The 16785-nt window shown below is 33.8% G+C and overlaps 2 pseudogenes; both read right to left on the bottom strand.

The window, feature by feature from the left end:
- Positions 1 to 2367: 2367 nt before the first annotated feature.
- Positions 2368 to 3217, bottom strand: LOC128174183 (uncharacterized; annotated as a pseudogene).
- A 7716-nt stretch (positions 3218 to 10933) lies between these two features.
- On the bottom strand, positions 10934 to 14296 carry LOC128174182 (uncharacterized; annotated as a pseudogene).
- Between the last annotated feature and the right edge of the window lie 2489 nt (positions 14297 to 16785).

Here is a 16785-nt window from a genome sequence, read left to right as displayed (position 1 = left end):
ATTTCAAACTTTGAATGTTCCAAATGATATTATTAAATAACGTTCATGAAAACTTGTATACAACTCTCTTCCTTTCTAGCAAACCCATTTATGAATTTTTCGTCTATTCTGTCGACCTTTTGGACAGTCCAAAGCCTTCCGGTCGCATTGGGGGTTATTTCTATTTCACAAATTTTTGCTTTTTTATCGACATCTACAATGTCATCTTTTGTTGGCCACTTAAATCGTTTCCCAACGGGCTCTAAAAATGTCATCCTTGCAGAGTCCTTGCTCTTGATCTCGAGGACGAGTCCAGGGAACCATCTGTTTTCAAATCCCACGGCGTAATATAACCCCGCTTCCCAAGCCGATTTACCTAGGACTAAAGATTTTAAAATTAAGTTGCGTTTAACGTATAATAAGTTTATTTCTAAAATAAGAGCAATGTGAACAGATTTAAGGTATATGTAAATATAACAAAGAATATATGTGCTCGCGATTTTTTGCCCTCACTTTGATGCAAAACAGCTAAATCGCGGTATTAAGTACTCGCGTAAAATACGGTAATGAAATTGCAGTATACTTAGTAGTTGAGCGTTAATATTACCATTAAACGACAAAAGTATATTCTTTCACTTTTCTTAAGCAGTTACTAGTATAGCAACATATTGTTGTTATTTCTGGTACAAAAAGAGCCTACTTCATTGTTTCTCCTTTTTGCTAACATCTGGATCACTGTCCTGTTCTTTATTAACATTTCCTTGGTCTGCCTCCCATCTGGGTTCTAAAATAAGATCTTCCAAGATGTCTATGTCTGAAGGGACGGACTGTTCCCTAACAGCTTCCTCCACTGTCTGACCCTCCTCCACCACGATGAAGGGTAACCAGAGGGTCAATCCGTTGAAAGTCTGCATATCATAAAAAAGAAATGGATTGTAAATACTTCAGTGGTTCGAAAATGGAATATAAATTTAATGCAGTGAGAACATAAAGAAAAATGATATGCCATTTACTATGCTCAATTGTACTAATAATTGAACGGCATTTAATTTACCGTTGTTAGTTTGAGTGGTACACATTAGACCATGGTTGCTTTCTGCTGCGTCACTTTCAATCTAAACAGAAGTAAAATCAATACAAATTTTCGCGCGCCATTTTTTAATTACACCTGGTTGTGTAGCCGAGAAGCTTCAAAACACATAGTAAAAATATCTAGTGCCTTACCTGACAATATGTGGCAGACAACAGACAATAGAATACACATGTAACCGGAACTAGTACGACAAGGGAAATACCTCTTGTGAACAAAGTAACTCTGTCAAATACTGACTCAGTTAAAAATCAACCCAGGTAAGGGGATTCCTGAACAACTATGGTCAACATTTGAAATGAAAACACCAGTAAGATTTCACACAATTTATTAATTGTCAAGGATAGCAACAAGAAAAATTGAAATTAACAAACAGAAATACTCAAAGGGAAAATAACTATGAAAATAGGTATAATCTGAATTTATAATGAACTGATATTACAATGGATACTTAATAATTTAATTAAATTCTACAATTAATAACAAAATAAGAAAATGTAAAAGTGCCAAATAATTGCCAAAAATCAAAATATGTTCCTACTGGGCCACCATAGAATCTAAAAATAGCTTTAATAAAAACAACAGAAGAGGAACGATGAATGAGGAACGAGCTACATCTCTTTAGATATCAAACTTTTTCCTCTAAGACAAATGAATGTAAAAATGACTAATATAATCCTCCTTAAGAAAAAAATAAGTTATCTACAACAGCTTGAACCAGGACCTGGAAAGGGAAAAACTATCTAAACTTGCACTCCAAACCTCAAGGAAAATCAGTATTATAAAATAAAATGCTTTAAACCCTACAAAAATGAACTAAATCCTAACTCTACACAAATCATGATTTATTATGCTAAACCTTACTCTAATATATTTATACATGTAGCTGTTAAACCTAGAGGTTTAAGTGCTAAGAATAGGAAGGGAGACTTACCATTAGGTAATCACTCCCCAACCAAAGTGAAAAAAACTGACCGAACACTCTCTTATATATACCTGTATTCTATTCACTAATTTTAACTAATGAAAACTATACTAACTTAGTCAATCAGAGAACAGGTAACTTTATAACTTGGGCAAAAGTGACAACATGGATACTATTTCCTGTAGAGGTGTAACTATAAATATGATAAATTTTAACTTGTTCAAAATATGAGAGTAGAAAGAATTCAACAGTAAGTATTTGAACTTTAAGAATGACAATAAACTGTTTAAACTGTAAAAACTTTAAGAAAAATGCAAACTGTGTAATGAAAACAAACAGAGTTGTTAAATTCCTCCCCCCTTAAAAATAAACAAAATCACAAATTTCGTTTAATTACATAAATAATGTCAAAAGTGATGAGGCTTCATGTCCCTAGCGTTATAACATCTATGAAGGTTGAATAGTGGTGTAGTGGAGGCTGATGTTGGACGTCTGGCTTCTGCTGCCCTGCCCCTGGTGTCTCTATGTACAGTAGGCAAGGACATTACCATCTACACAGGATCACAATATCTCGGGTTTTTGATGTTTCGGCATAAAATACAACCCTGAACTCCTGGGTGCTTCTTCTCCCAATTTTTACGAATGGGCGCAAATTTAAAAGCTCGGAATGAGCATCCTTCCTTTTGGCAGCAATAGACAGGCACAAATTCTTTGTGGAACTTAATGAAGTGGACCCTGTAGGATCCTATCTTGCGAAAGACGTGCTCCCCCGATGGACAGCTAGGGATAAAACACGCTTGTCCATCTGAGGGCCACGCCCTAAGAACGATGTTCCATAAAGCTCATCCATTTCCTCTGGCTAAACCGATTATTCCAAAACATCGGCCATCCTAGCTGAAAATAAAAGAATAATAGGACAACCCAGATTAATGATAGAATTGCAAGCATTTCTCAATTGTAAATAACCTACTCCAAAATAACTGATAATAAAATCTTAAATTCTAAGACTTTATTGTAAAATGTAGTATATAAAGGGTAATTCAATAATTTAAATCACTATCGCAAATTATTAAGTATTACTCAAGTCAGGGTCTAAAAGCTAATCGGGATTCTGCGCAGGGTTATACTCTTTGACGGTAAAACTCACTTGCCTGATTGTCGATACCGTCCTCGTTGTTGTGAATAGGGGGGAACATGTATCGTCCGCAATCACTTACGGTCATACTCGAGTACGTACTAGAGTGAATAGAGTTGCAAATGAACACCGATAGTTTCAATCCGAATTATCTGACCTAATGAACTCTACCTAACCTCGCTGCAGAATCACTAGCGTCGAATCGTGCGAATGCAGACGTGTAAGTTTTAATTTTTTCGTATTTATCGTTTATTATATTTAATCATTAGTAGAATATTTTTCATTAGAATACATACATTTTAATCGAACCGCTCTTTATCTTGAACAAGGTGGAATTTAGACTCCAAACAAATGTCATCTTGGAACATAAACGCTTAAATAATTTGTTTACCGGTTTACATGTGAAAATGTTAACCGTGTTTAACATTGATGAATATATATGATGGAAGTAAATACTGAATATATGGCATAAGAGACTGCGAACAATAGCATTCTCTAGCCGCCTTACTAAAAGTCATCTTTTGAAGAAAAAAAATTTTGTAATAATATAAACATTTATGAATATTTTCATAAGATTTAGATGATTTGGTCAATCAAAGACAGATAACTGTATTATGGATTAAAATAGCTAATTTCATAATAGAAAATAACGGAAAACAGAAGGGTTTTGAAAACAACTCCACCCCCATGAAACAAAAATTCCTCTTGAGGGGTTTTATATATTGTTATTTAGCATATTTATACCAAAGGGTTTGTTTAACGGGGGGGGGGGGGGGGATGTCTACAGACCGATATACATTCATATTAAAAGAATTTTTCTTTCTAAATTTTCGAAAAGTAATTAACAAATATGAATTAAGGTAGCTCCATACTCGTAAAATTCTCTAAGGAAAGTTGAAAAACCGAACTGATTTTGACTTAATAGACTTAAATGTCATCAATTGTTAGAAAAAATATACATGTCATCACACTTTTTGAGATGCCAGATAAACATAAACTAAAGCATACTTTAGCATTAGAAAAATGTATTTTTTTCTGTTTAGAGTAAAATTTTGTAGGCAGAAATTTGTTTTTCTTGTTTAATTTTAATGTCAACTTTATCAGAAAACTAAAATTACAAAAATATTTTAAAATTAATCGTTGGAATAAGAAAAACTATAGCATTTAGACATACAACTGAGAGAAAGGTCAGAAAAAGAGTTATTTCCCCTTTGCATAGATAAAATATATAAAAATTTGGAAATTTAGAATAAAATTAAGTGCAAAAATATCTTTAACCTACCAATAATTCTAATTACATCCATGTGATTATATTCACATAAAATAAATAAAACTATCTTGCACAATTTTTAAAGAATTCAAAGTTTTACCAAAAAGTGTGACGTCACAGAACACTGGATCTACTTTAAACGAAATTTTACTTAAATATCTTACGTAAACATGTGATTACTTAGTTTTCATGCACATATCTGCCGCTAAATAATATTTTCCTCACTCATAGAGACCGATTTCAATGAAATATTTTAGACCCCTCCCCCCGTAACCATAACCTTTGTTAAAAAATTAATAATTTGACTACAAATTTTTTTTTGATATAAATCAATTAGGATTTGATCATACTTTTTAGTTAATTAGTTTGTTTTGAATATGTGACAGAAATTTCGAAATATTTGGATGTAAAATGAAGGCGGGAAACGGGCGTTAGCGTTCACAGTTCTTTCTTTTGGCCACCTTAGATGAAAGTTTGTAAGCATTACGCCTAATTTTGCTTTTAACATTTTTGATGTTCCAACTTCACAGAACTAGATCATTGATGTTGACAGTTTAGTATATAAATTTATGAATGTTAAATGTATTGTAGGGTACGAATATCACTTTATAGAGAAACAGAGCGCTTGAAAGCTTTGTTATCAAGAGACTTGTATGAGATGGTAAACGACCCTAACTGCGGTAAAATTTATTGATTTACCGGTATATTAGTGGGACATCTGCAACATTTTTCGAGGGATATTTAAAAAATAAACAGTCAAAATGTAATCAAACAAATTAAAGGCCAAAATGCTTTACAAAGGAATTAATTGTGTTTTGACTGCGTTTAAACCAAAAATGACTCAAGAAAAAAAATAAATAATAGAAATTTAATTTTTGTTTCATAAGTACTGTAAATGTATTTACATGGCTTTGTTTTCATAATTTTGTATAAAACAATATTTAAAACGAATCTTCTTTAGCTTTGCTTCCTTAGACAAGTTGCTTACTTCGAGATGGCTATAAGAGCCGTAGAGAAATGGTTCTTACTTTATTTTGTTTTAAACTTCGCTTAGTCCTGGTAAGTCCTGGTAACTGGCACCAAGAAAGTTCGTGTAACCCTTCCGTCTTATGGATCCACTTGAGGGTCCGCTCAAACTTAGTAATTACCAAGTCCAGTAGTTCTTTCACAACGCTTTAACATTTTTATTAAAGTGTGATCGCAAAGTTGCAACAATTAAAAGCAGCCGAAGTCAAAGAATCTCTATCAGAGGAATCAAAACCCAAAATACAATTTTAAATAAAAATTCTGAAAATCTCAAATTCTTTCTAACATCATTTCACAGGGATACACGACATTTTACTTATGATTGACAGTTCTGACAAGTTCGGCCCATCTACGATTATCATGAGTGAACATTTAGAGTTAAAATTCCAGAGTCATATTTTAATCCTAAATATTTACATTATCCAGTGTCTTTGCCTGTGATAACACTACGTATCGATTTTGTACTATATAACTCATAATACAAACGACGCCAAATGGAGGCGCCAGCGGGGTTTGTTTATTTATATTTAAATATTTTATCGTATGATGGCCTAAGATTATATAAATATAAGTAATAAGGAATCATTCTTTGAATATTATGAGGTGATAATTTCGGTCGGGGCGTGATCAAATCTATCATATTGGATTTGATCACGCCCCGACGAAAATTATCACCTCATAATACTCAAAGAATGATTCCTTATTCCTTATTTAAAACAACAAAACTATCAGAAATAATATTGTGATGCATGCTTTGAGCCTCCGAGTCCGAGTCTCTTAGTCCCCCACCTAGATATTTTGTATCGCTTACGCATAATACATTCATACATACAGGGCTTATAGGTTACAAAGGTTAAATAGCATTACATGACTAACCTTGCAATATCAGGGCCTTCACTGCGGACACAGGATGCCAAATATGACAATAAGTTGAAAACTTGTTTATTTTTTCAGTTTGGATTTTACTGTGCCTGAATTAATCAACCTCATTTAGGACTTAGAGTATTTGGATGCATGCTCTGAGTAGCCCGCCTTATTATGATGCATCGCTCGCCTGCAATATTGAAATGTCATATATAAAAGTATACACGAGTTCATGGTTCAAAGGGTTATATAGAATATGCAATACGTGACTCAATATAGAGTATCAGAGCTATCGATGAAGAAATATAATCGCCAAATATGACACTTATTTATAAATTCTCAATTTGGAGATTATTAAGCCCGTATTATGCACCTGGTTAAATCACATAATTAAGCAATACTACGCAGTGCTACAAGAGTCACAGAGTTCATTCTGTTAGTTTATCATTAACACAATTCATTGCGCAGTATCTAGGTACATATAAGTATCATAGTGACCAATATGTTATAGTAGCAATTCAATGCCATAGCATGGCTATCGGTCTACAGTTATAAAATCATAAATAATGTTCATTGTTTTATTGTTGTTTTGAGATAAAAAAAAAGTGCAACTGCCAGTTCTAGCATTTGAGAGAGACTGTTCAATCAAATACATCTAAGGTAGTCCTGCCATAATTTGTAGTCTTCTGTTGATCCCATTCACATCATTTATTAATAAGTTTGGATAATTGTTTGGATGACCGTTTCCAACTTCTTCCATGAAATTTTCTTCATAATCCTTGTGTATAATGCACAGGTTGTACAAAATACAAAAGTAAAAGAAACAATATCTTCAGTTTCATGAACAGCTATTTTCCCCAAACAACGAAATCGCCCTTTAAGATGTCCTAGACAACGCTTAACGACCTGTCTTCCTGACGATAATACACGGTTGTAACTTTTTTGTTGTAAAGTAAGTCTACCGTTATCCCTGAATGGAGTTACAAGCCATGGCTTTAGTGGATAGGATGATTTTATCGTGATCAATATAACTGCCAGCTTCATCTCTATTAAATAGCTCAGAATTCCGCAATACTTGCATCATGGGGAAATTCCAGGGCCACCCATTCTAGATGTAAGTAAGAAGAACTGTTCCGTCGTACACAACCAGCAAAATCCCTATTGAAATACAACTTGTATAATTTTTTTACAGAATTATTTCCGTTTTAATAACGTTTTTTGTTTTTGAACTATTTTCAAATAAAACAAATACCTGAGGTTGCATTGAGGGAAACGATTTTCTATTTATATAATCAAGGTCTCCTCCAGGACAGGAATATAAGCGAAGATTTGTTTCAACAAGGACACACAAAGTGTGAGAAAACATGTAGCTGAAACCTTGTAGCAATGACATGTTCAGCAGAATTTGGCCATCTGATTACCTGGTATTAAAATAAGATAATAAAACTGTAAATTCTTGTGCATGTGTTTAATTTGAATAATGTAAGCTTCGGAATTCTACTCTCGAAGCTTTCTCTACATAAGCTGTATTGATTGTGATCGTAGAATGATAAATAAAAAGTGATAACATAGTTGTCATTACATCTCAGAGTAAAAAGTACAGTGGTACATAAATTTGTAAATTCTAATTTTATACGTGCATTAGCAAGAACCTCCTGGTTCTCGCAATAATTTTGCACTGTTGCAAGGTCAACATTGAAGCATATGCTTATTTCTCTCATGGTGTTAGCCATGTAACACGTAAACATTAACAACTGTTTGGTAGGTTCTGTCTCGACAAGCCTTCAACAGTGATCTGAAGCTAGCTTGTGTCCGATGTGAACAAGAATTTCCTCGAACATATCTTTGCTTAGGCGAAAGTGATATTTCAAGTCGCCTGAATTAAACTGGGGAATAATTTGATATCTTCTGTAAACCCTGTTATACGAGGCAAATATGGTTGTCTGGAGACAAAGAGACTCTGGGCAATAATCTGGCTTAATGTCTAATTTCTGAGACTCGATCCAAAAGTGTACACTATTGTGTTCATCCTCTAACAAATTCTCAAGCATAAAATATAACCTAAGGCAGTCATGACAATTCAGTACATGTTTAACTCTAGTCGTCAGCTGTTAGTTCAGTTAAACCACGTGTCATGTGATGACGCACTCGAGTATGAACCGAAGTCGCTCTAGATTGTAAACGGTTATTTTGTAAACAGGTAAGTTTGAATTTTTCACTATGCTACGGTTGTCGGTGTTCAAAATTCATGGAGGTTAAAATGTTATAATTTTGTTGCTGTTGTCGTCCATTTTGTAACACATGAAATTTACATAAGCTGTTTATTTCTAATCTTGCCAGTTAATATTCCGCGGTCTTAATTATGCACAACTGTTAATCAAATTGGCAGGTGAGGAAGAAGAAAAAAAAATGTAGTTAACTGATATATGTTAATTACAATACCTTAAAATTTCTTCATTCCCAAAGCGAAAAACAAAATGTAAACACTTCTCAACATCATTACAAACAGTTCTCAATTTATTGTTTATGGATGTCTGTCCCGTTTTCCAAGCGAAATGGTTTAAAACAGTCATTACGTAGATGAACGTTACATTGGGAACGTCCACTAAACAGTTTGCGTCTAACACCAATTGAAATGTATTGTTTATACCTACTCTAGATCTTCTTCCGCATGGTACATGGTCAGTGGTGCCCAAAAATGGGCAAGTTTCATTCTAAACTCCAGTTGAGCCCTGTTCCTCACGCTGTTGTTTTAGTCCTCTGGCAATATTTTGGGGACTCGCGCATCAAGATTAATGAATTTTCAATACATACTTCATACAGGAACTGGTACATGTACTTCCACCACTTTTCGTTGCGATGTTGTCTTCACTTTTGAAGTAGGCATTATAAAGTTTGACTGACATTCGACAAGTCACATTCGTCAAGTTTTCTTTGTACTTCTTGTTGCTCTGATTTCCGATAGTCAATTCCCTCTTGTTCTTCCATACACTCGCTTCAAGGTTTGTTAGATGTTATGTTCATTTTTAATGTCTTTTGTCGGATCGGTTTAGCTTTAACGATGACCGGCAGAGTCTCAAAGATTGGCTGGTTTGGAAGCTGATACATTGAATTGTTGCAAGACGTACTTCGTTTGTTATTTAAAGGGAATGGTCACGATATTGGTCAAATTTTATTTTTCTGTTTTTATTATTTACAATGCTTTAGGAATGTATATGTAATGATCAAATGAAATTTGGATGCCTGTCAATGAGTTTTAAGCAAGATACAAGGCTCACAATTCTTCGTCATGTAAACAAGGCTCGTGCCCTGTTTTTGTTTACATAGGTTCAATATAGCAGTAAAAATCTTTTTCAAGCTGATGTGTCTACCTTCTTATTTATTTTAAGCATAAATAAAAAGTCACTAACGAATAATGCATGCATTTGAAGTCTAAAACTGGAATTTTCACTTCAACGTTCAAAATGTAAACAAAGACTTCGTTTACATAGCGAAGAGTTTCAACCTCTGTACCTCGCTAATAACTCAACAAATGACACTCGAATATTGGCTGCCTGTTAAAAATACCTTACTAAAGCAATGAAAACATTAAAATCGAAAAGTTTTTTTTTTTACCAAAATCGTGACCATACCCCTTTAAATGCAAAAAAGGAGTGGTATAGGTGTTGAAACAAAGGTTTAAAAAAAATTGCAAAAAATCACGTATTTTCCGTTTTAGTTTTCTACCTGATAATAATGTTAGAATATGTTTTTCAAAAGTTGTGGGTTTTAAAGAAAACTTTCATTCGGTATGATGAAAAAAGGGGCTGTCCCCTATAATTAGGGAGTTAGAGGCTTCAAAAAGATTTTGTTAAAAACTTGTAAAGGAATGAAAAATTTCTAATGCATTATTGAAGCAAAGTTGTAAAGAAATTAATTCCGATTCCTTCCGTAGTATTTAGTGGTCTCCTAATATATACATGTAACTATACTCTATAAATAGAATGGAAAGGACTATTGTTTTGAAGAATTTTTATCCAGTCCTTTTGCATGCATTGTATTATACAACAAGAAATACCCCCGCTCTAATGTGAATATGCAAAATAAGCCAAGTCGTCATTTAATAGGAAGCTGACATCCGATTGGGAAAAAATTAGATCCCGACGTATGGCATGCCTAAACAAATAGTGAGTTAAAATTTCAAGCATCTTCGATAAACAACTGAGAAATCTTTGATGAAAATTCGTTTGAAAATTTAGGCTAAAAATAAACAAAGTTGTCATTTAACAGGAAGTTGACGTCTGATTGGTACAAAAATATATTCCACCATATGGCATGCCTAAACATATAGTGTATTAAAATTTCAAGCATATGCAATATATAGTTGCTGAGAAACCTTTGACGATAATTTGGGCTTAAAATAAACAAAGTCGTCATTTAAAAGGAAGTTGACGTCCGATTGGTACAAAAAATATCCCACCATTTGGCATGCCTAAACAAATAATAAGTTAACATTTCAAGCATCTGCGATAAATACTTGATGGAAAACTGCGACGGAAGTTATTGTTACGGACAGACAAAAGGAAGAAAGGACGGATAGACAGACGGACACAGGTAAAACAGTATCCCCCTCCTCCTTCGGAACGGGGGTATAGTAGAATACTTTCAAGAGTCCCATGAATGTTTTGTCTGGATCTTCAAATCTTGACTTCCTCTCCTTTACAAGTTTTGCTATTGGGGGAGGAGGAACGCTGACCAGAGTCTTTGATATTTTATCTTGGATCATCTGCTTCCAAAACAATATTGCCATTCCTTCTTCATCATCATTTAATTTTCTGATGACAATCTTTTCAACCAGAGATTGGATGTAACTTTAAGTTTTGTCCACCTTCAATTCCTGGACGGACCATATACCACTTTTCTTGTTAAAGGATCTCTGATACCTGTAATAGTTTTACAATTCTCAACAACATTACAAATATACTATGGTATTTAATCTAAGCTTGTTAATATAGAGTTCTCGGTACATGTACTATGTAAATATTATAAATGTCTTAAGACCAATGATTGGATACACACCTAACACTTCCATCCTTGTTAGTCTTTGTCTCCCTCGCCAAATTGTGATCTAAGGCTGCAAGTTTATTTCGGTGAACTGTACGAGTATCTTGTAGAGGCATACACTAAAATCAAATTTTGAAAATTTTCAAGCTCGGCAGTACTCCTAAAGTTGGTTTGATGGCCATTGCCAATTTTAGACTCTATATTGATCTCCTTTAAAACATTTAAAAGGTTAAATTTATGAATAATTTCTTTACTACATAATAGTTAATAGCAAAAGAAAGATTAACAAAGCATTAGGTACATGTAGATATGTCAGTTAAATTGTTAACCATCTAGTCTCCTTAACAGGAAGTCAAATTAAGTAAAACAACTGATTAAATACAGTATGTACGAATTTTCAGTAAGCAATTTCTTTCAAAAGGCAAATTTACAAGACAACAACAAAGTTGAAAATTTGTTGGTTGTTATATGTCTGTAGGTGGCAGGGATGTGTCGGATAATTTCATAGTTCTTGATCCTCTTATGGATGTGGACTCTTGCAATCTTGTAGCACAGTGCTGTTACTTGTTGGGTAAACTGACCTCTTGTTGACAAAAAAGACGGTATGTTCATTCAGACACCTTGTGGTATCTGATCATGAATGGTGAAGCCTTTGTCAGCCAAATTAAGGTCTCCCGCTTGAATTTTCTGTAGGACTTTGCTATGTCTAACAATCGCTACATCTAAAGTTGAACCTGGATACAATTCGGAAGTATATGTAACTGCACCGTTTGGGGTCACACAAGTTACTTATTGGACAATATGACGGCTTTTGTAGCTGCTATGGGTCATTGCTTGAGTGTCCGTGTGTGTTGGGATGTCTTGAATTATTTCAATTGCATCCATAGAGGCTCTGGCTGAAAAAATATTCTCAAATGATTTTGACAGAGAACATGAAAGAAATTATCAAATTTCAACTTTGTTATATAAAATCACAAATCTTTCTGAACAGTCAGAGTGTTGTATAACAAATATCATAAGTACAAGTATTTTTATAAAATGAGTTATTCAGTATTAAATAATTCAGAAATAAATGTAAGCAGATTATAAATTAAAATAGAACAAACAATTGCACTTAAGTTGACTAGTAAAGCATTTATCAACAATGCCATCAAACAACATCTCGTGCAGAGCACAAACAAGTGTATGAAAGATGTTGGAGACTGTTGGATGACTAATACAGAATCAGTGAGCTAGGTCTCGTAGATTTAGTTTTAGTTCATCAGGATGATAAGTAACTGGTCCTACATATCCATTGATGGAGTCCAGTCACTATAATACTGGAGATCAAACCGTTTCAACGGCCTGACAAGAATTTCAAAAATGTCGTTCTGGACGGATTTATATAAAAGCTTTAAAAATAAATTGGTTTCAGTTGAATGTTTCCATCATTAGGCCAGTGTGCTAGAAAAGGTGAATATACAAAATATTATTCAAACTTAAGGCATAGTTACGAGGTCAGGCTTTGCTCCAAACACGATCAAAGGCTTTGGTAATTTCACAAAACACTATTCAACATAATTTCCCTTCATCAATTCTCCTAACAATATCATTATATGTTTCTAATAATTAAAAAAACAATTTATAGGCCTTGTACAAATCCGGCTTGATATTTATAAAACATATTAGTACTGTGAAAATAGTTATATGAATGCTTCTATACAATGTGTTCCATGACTTAACCACCACAACTAAATAACGAAACCGGTCTAATGTTTGACAAAACAGAAGGGTAATATTTTTTGAAAAGTGGAATAACGTTAGCTTGTTTCCACATAGTAGGAAAAACAGATTCTCTAAATGAGCGATTCAACAATAGAAATAATGGTTTGACAATGGTAAATTTATTAGCTTTCAACATTTAGTGAATAATAGGGTATGCACCTATGGCGTTGTTTACAGGAAGAATAGATAGTATATCAATTATTTCTTCTTCATTGATACACTTACTGTCAAACATCAATATTTATTGAGGTAATACAGAGCTATCATCATAAACACAGGCGATTGAAGCAAAATATTCATTCAGTGCGTTAATCACTCAATGTATTGTCTATGTTTATCACGCCTGAGTGGAAAGACACTAGGTCAGTGCTTTTCAGAACTGGGCCAATAAAGGTGTTCGTCGTGTCTGTAGTTCCCAGGCTTCGTGGATTGTGTTTGTGAGGTCGTAATTCAGCATGATATTACTAATGGGATATTAACGAGAATTTTCGAAGAAGTCAGCATTCAAATAACCTAAAATTAGGCTTTTACTTAAAATATCTGACACTTTATCGAGTGACCACAAGAATTTATCACTGTTCGGAGGCCGATTACAACAAAGAAAAAAAAGACAGGTGGGTTCACATATTTCTAACTAAATACACTCAACTGATGAAGGTTCAAGGTCGATACGTCGAGAATCTTTAATGGTCAAAGGAACATAAATGAGAATACCTCCTTCGTGTGAGTTTCTATCTCAACGAAAAATAGTATCGTAACCGTCGAGAATCTTTAATGGTCAAAGGAACATAAATGAGAATACCTCCTTTGTGTGAGTTTCTATCTCAACGAAAAATAGTATCGTAACCGTTCAACAAAATATCATTATCACAAACATTAGAGTCTAAATGTGTTTCAGTAAAAGAAAGAATGTCAAAATCTGAGACAAAATTTTTTAAACTTTGTATTTTGTGTCGAATACTCCTAATATTGAGATGAAATATATCTAACGTGTGTACTTTACCCTCTGTGGGACCCGAGTTTACTGCAATGTCACCTGAAATCATATGAAGCATATGCATATATACATAGAACGTGTACATCTAACACAGCAATAAATAATCGTGAACATCAAACACGGCAATAAATAATCGTGTACATCAAACATGGTAATATATAATGGTAAATGACACTTAGTCTTTCACATTGCACATCTCCCATCACTGAGGACTGTACACTCTTCCGAGTTTCTTTGACAAGGCCTCGGTTGACAGCTCCTTGTCCTCATACTTTCACCATGCCTCTGAGATCTTGGCGTGGATCTGAAAATATAAAATTAAAACAAATAATTAAATTGAAATGCATATCTTAGTACATTGTTGCATTCAACACAATATTTAAATGATTGAAGTATTGTACATAGTATTGTGAAATCTAGCTAATGAACATGCTTTACAAATTAATATTTATGAATAGCTTGAATATTATAATATAATAAAATATGATTCTAAACATTCGTATACTTAAATAAATTAAACATTGAATATTATAATATTAATAATGAGAAATAACTACTATAATATCAACAAATTATAGTTATTGGTTCTATTAATTGATATTTTCCCCCGATTTTATTAATTGCTTAACTGAAACATTACTTTCATACATACCTCCCTGTAGTCCTTTGTCCGTTTTCCCGACATCAAGGCGAAGGCAAGAGATACCTGCTTCGTCTTGTCCTCTGCCCTGATGAATCCATGGATAGACACAAACTGAACAAATGGTTTCTTCACTAGCTTGAAGGTCCCGTCAATGAACCATGCCTTGGCCTGGGAAAGAGTGTTGAGTCGCTTATCAACCGCAAACATCATATGCCTCCGATCACCGATCAAGATGTCCTCGCGAAATAATCCTGCTGGACGAATGGTTTCTTCACTAGTTTGAAGGTCCCGTCAATGAACTCTGCCTTGGCCTTGGCCTTGGAGAGGGTGTTGAGTTGCATATCTGTCGCAAACATCATATGCCTCCGATCGCCGAAAAAGATGTTCTCGCGGAAAAATCCTGGTTGTATGAAATCCGCTGCAAATTGTTACAAAAAAATAAAATATTAATTATTGACAAACGAATGCTTGAAATATTTTATATAATTTATCATGTATATCCGAGCATTTTGGTGAGTTTTCGTTTTATAAACATAATATAAAATATCTAATTCCTTATATAATCAATTATATTTAATTAGATATATGCATCGTATTATAGGTACTTACCAACTTTTGGCAGTAGAGGCAGCATTCACGAGCCGAGCCATTTCTTTGCAATACTCTTTCAGAATACTAGTACCAGAAAAAAAAACCGCGCTATCGAATTCTTCAGATACTCATCATTGAGTTCCCCAAATTAGATTGAAATAAAAGCCATGGTGGATTAATTGCCGACTAATTTATCTGCTCAGGCGATCTTCGTGTATGTATATGTAACAAATTATTGTCTAAGAGATGTTTGTGAAACTCTTATGCTTCTTTAAATACTTCCTGCAAAGAAATTCAACCGCAACTACAAATAAATGAAATTTTTAAAACCTTAAAAAACGCTTAATTGTACCAAAAATCGAACTTCTAAGGGGGAGGGGCATAAAATTGCACCAGTATTGATCAAACTTAACAATATATTCCTTTCTCTTCTCTTTCTCCTTTTTCTCTCCTCTCTCTCTCCTCTCCCTCTCTCTCTGATTTAATATAATATTTACTTTCCTATCACTGTTGTGGAGTTCCGTTTACATTCTGGGTAGTCTGAAGACCTCAATGGATCACAAGCTGTTTTTGGAAGCAATGGTACACATTGCTGCAACAGAATGGGGAATATATACAGTTTGAAACATATAGATAATCAATATACATTTGTAATTAAGGTCTTCCGTTTCCAACGGAAGACCTTATTGATTTTCTTCGGGTTTTTTTTCTCATTCTTCTCCTTTTTTTTTTCTTACCGATTTTGTGTCAGCGATTACTCGGAAACTGTTTGATCGATTTTAATAAAATTTGCAGATCTTATTGACATGAGTTTAAACTTGATCGGAAATTTTTTTGGTTGATGACGTCATTTCCGTTTTTGAAATATCGACGTTTTTTTGATTTTCAGAGTGTCGGCTTGTCCAAGAGAGTTATCAAAAACTATAAAAGATATTAAGTTCAAAATTTCAGGAATGATAGACAAAAGATTGTAGATATGTAATAAGGCATTAATAAATTTCAGGCACAAAAGGCGCTAAAGCTCGGAAGGGGTCGAAAAATGAGATTAAAACAGCGTTGTGATTTTGCCTGGTTTTCTTAGATTATCTTATTTCTCACAAATATTTTGTTAAGACATGTAGAAGAACAAAAATTTATGTTTAAAAGATCTTTTGTTTGACTCCTAGAAAAAGGGGCTGGCCCCTCAAATTAAGGATCTAGAACCCTTCAAAGTTTTCACTTTATAACTCAAAAGCGGTTAAGATTTCGATATGGTTGTCGCTGCAAAAGTTGCTCATTATGATCTTATTAATGTTACAATACTATTTTGTTCGGGTATTGCGTAATATGAGTGTAAAAAGCCAGACTTGTTACCATGTATTTGTGTTTTATTTGGCAAATAAACGGGGTATTTGTGCGTATAACTGACATAAAGGGTACCGGTTTACACACGGAAAGTGTTTAAACATTTTAGTTATT

The sequence above is a fragment of the Crassostrea angulata genome, chromosome 2 (assembly GCF_025612915.1).
Source record: "Crassostrea angulata isolate pt1a10 chromosome 2, ASM2561291v2, whole genome shotgun sequence".
Lineage (NCBI taxonomy): Eukaryota > Metazoa > Mollusca > Bivalvia > Ostreida > Ostreidae > Magallana > Magallana angulata.
This window is presented reverse-complemented; position numbering and strand designations above follow the sequence as displayed.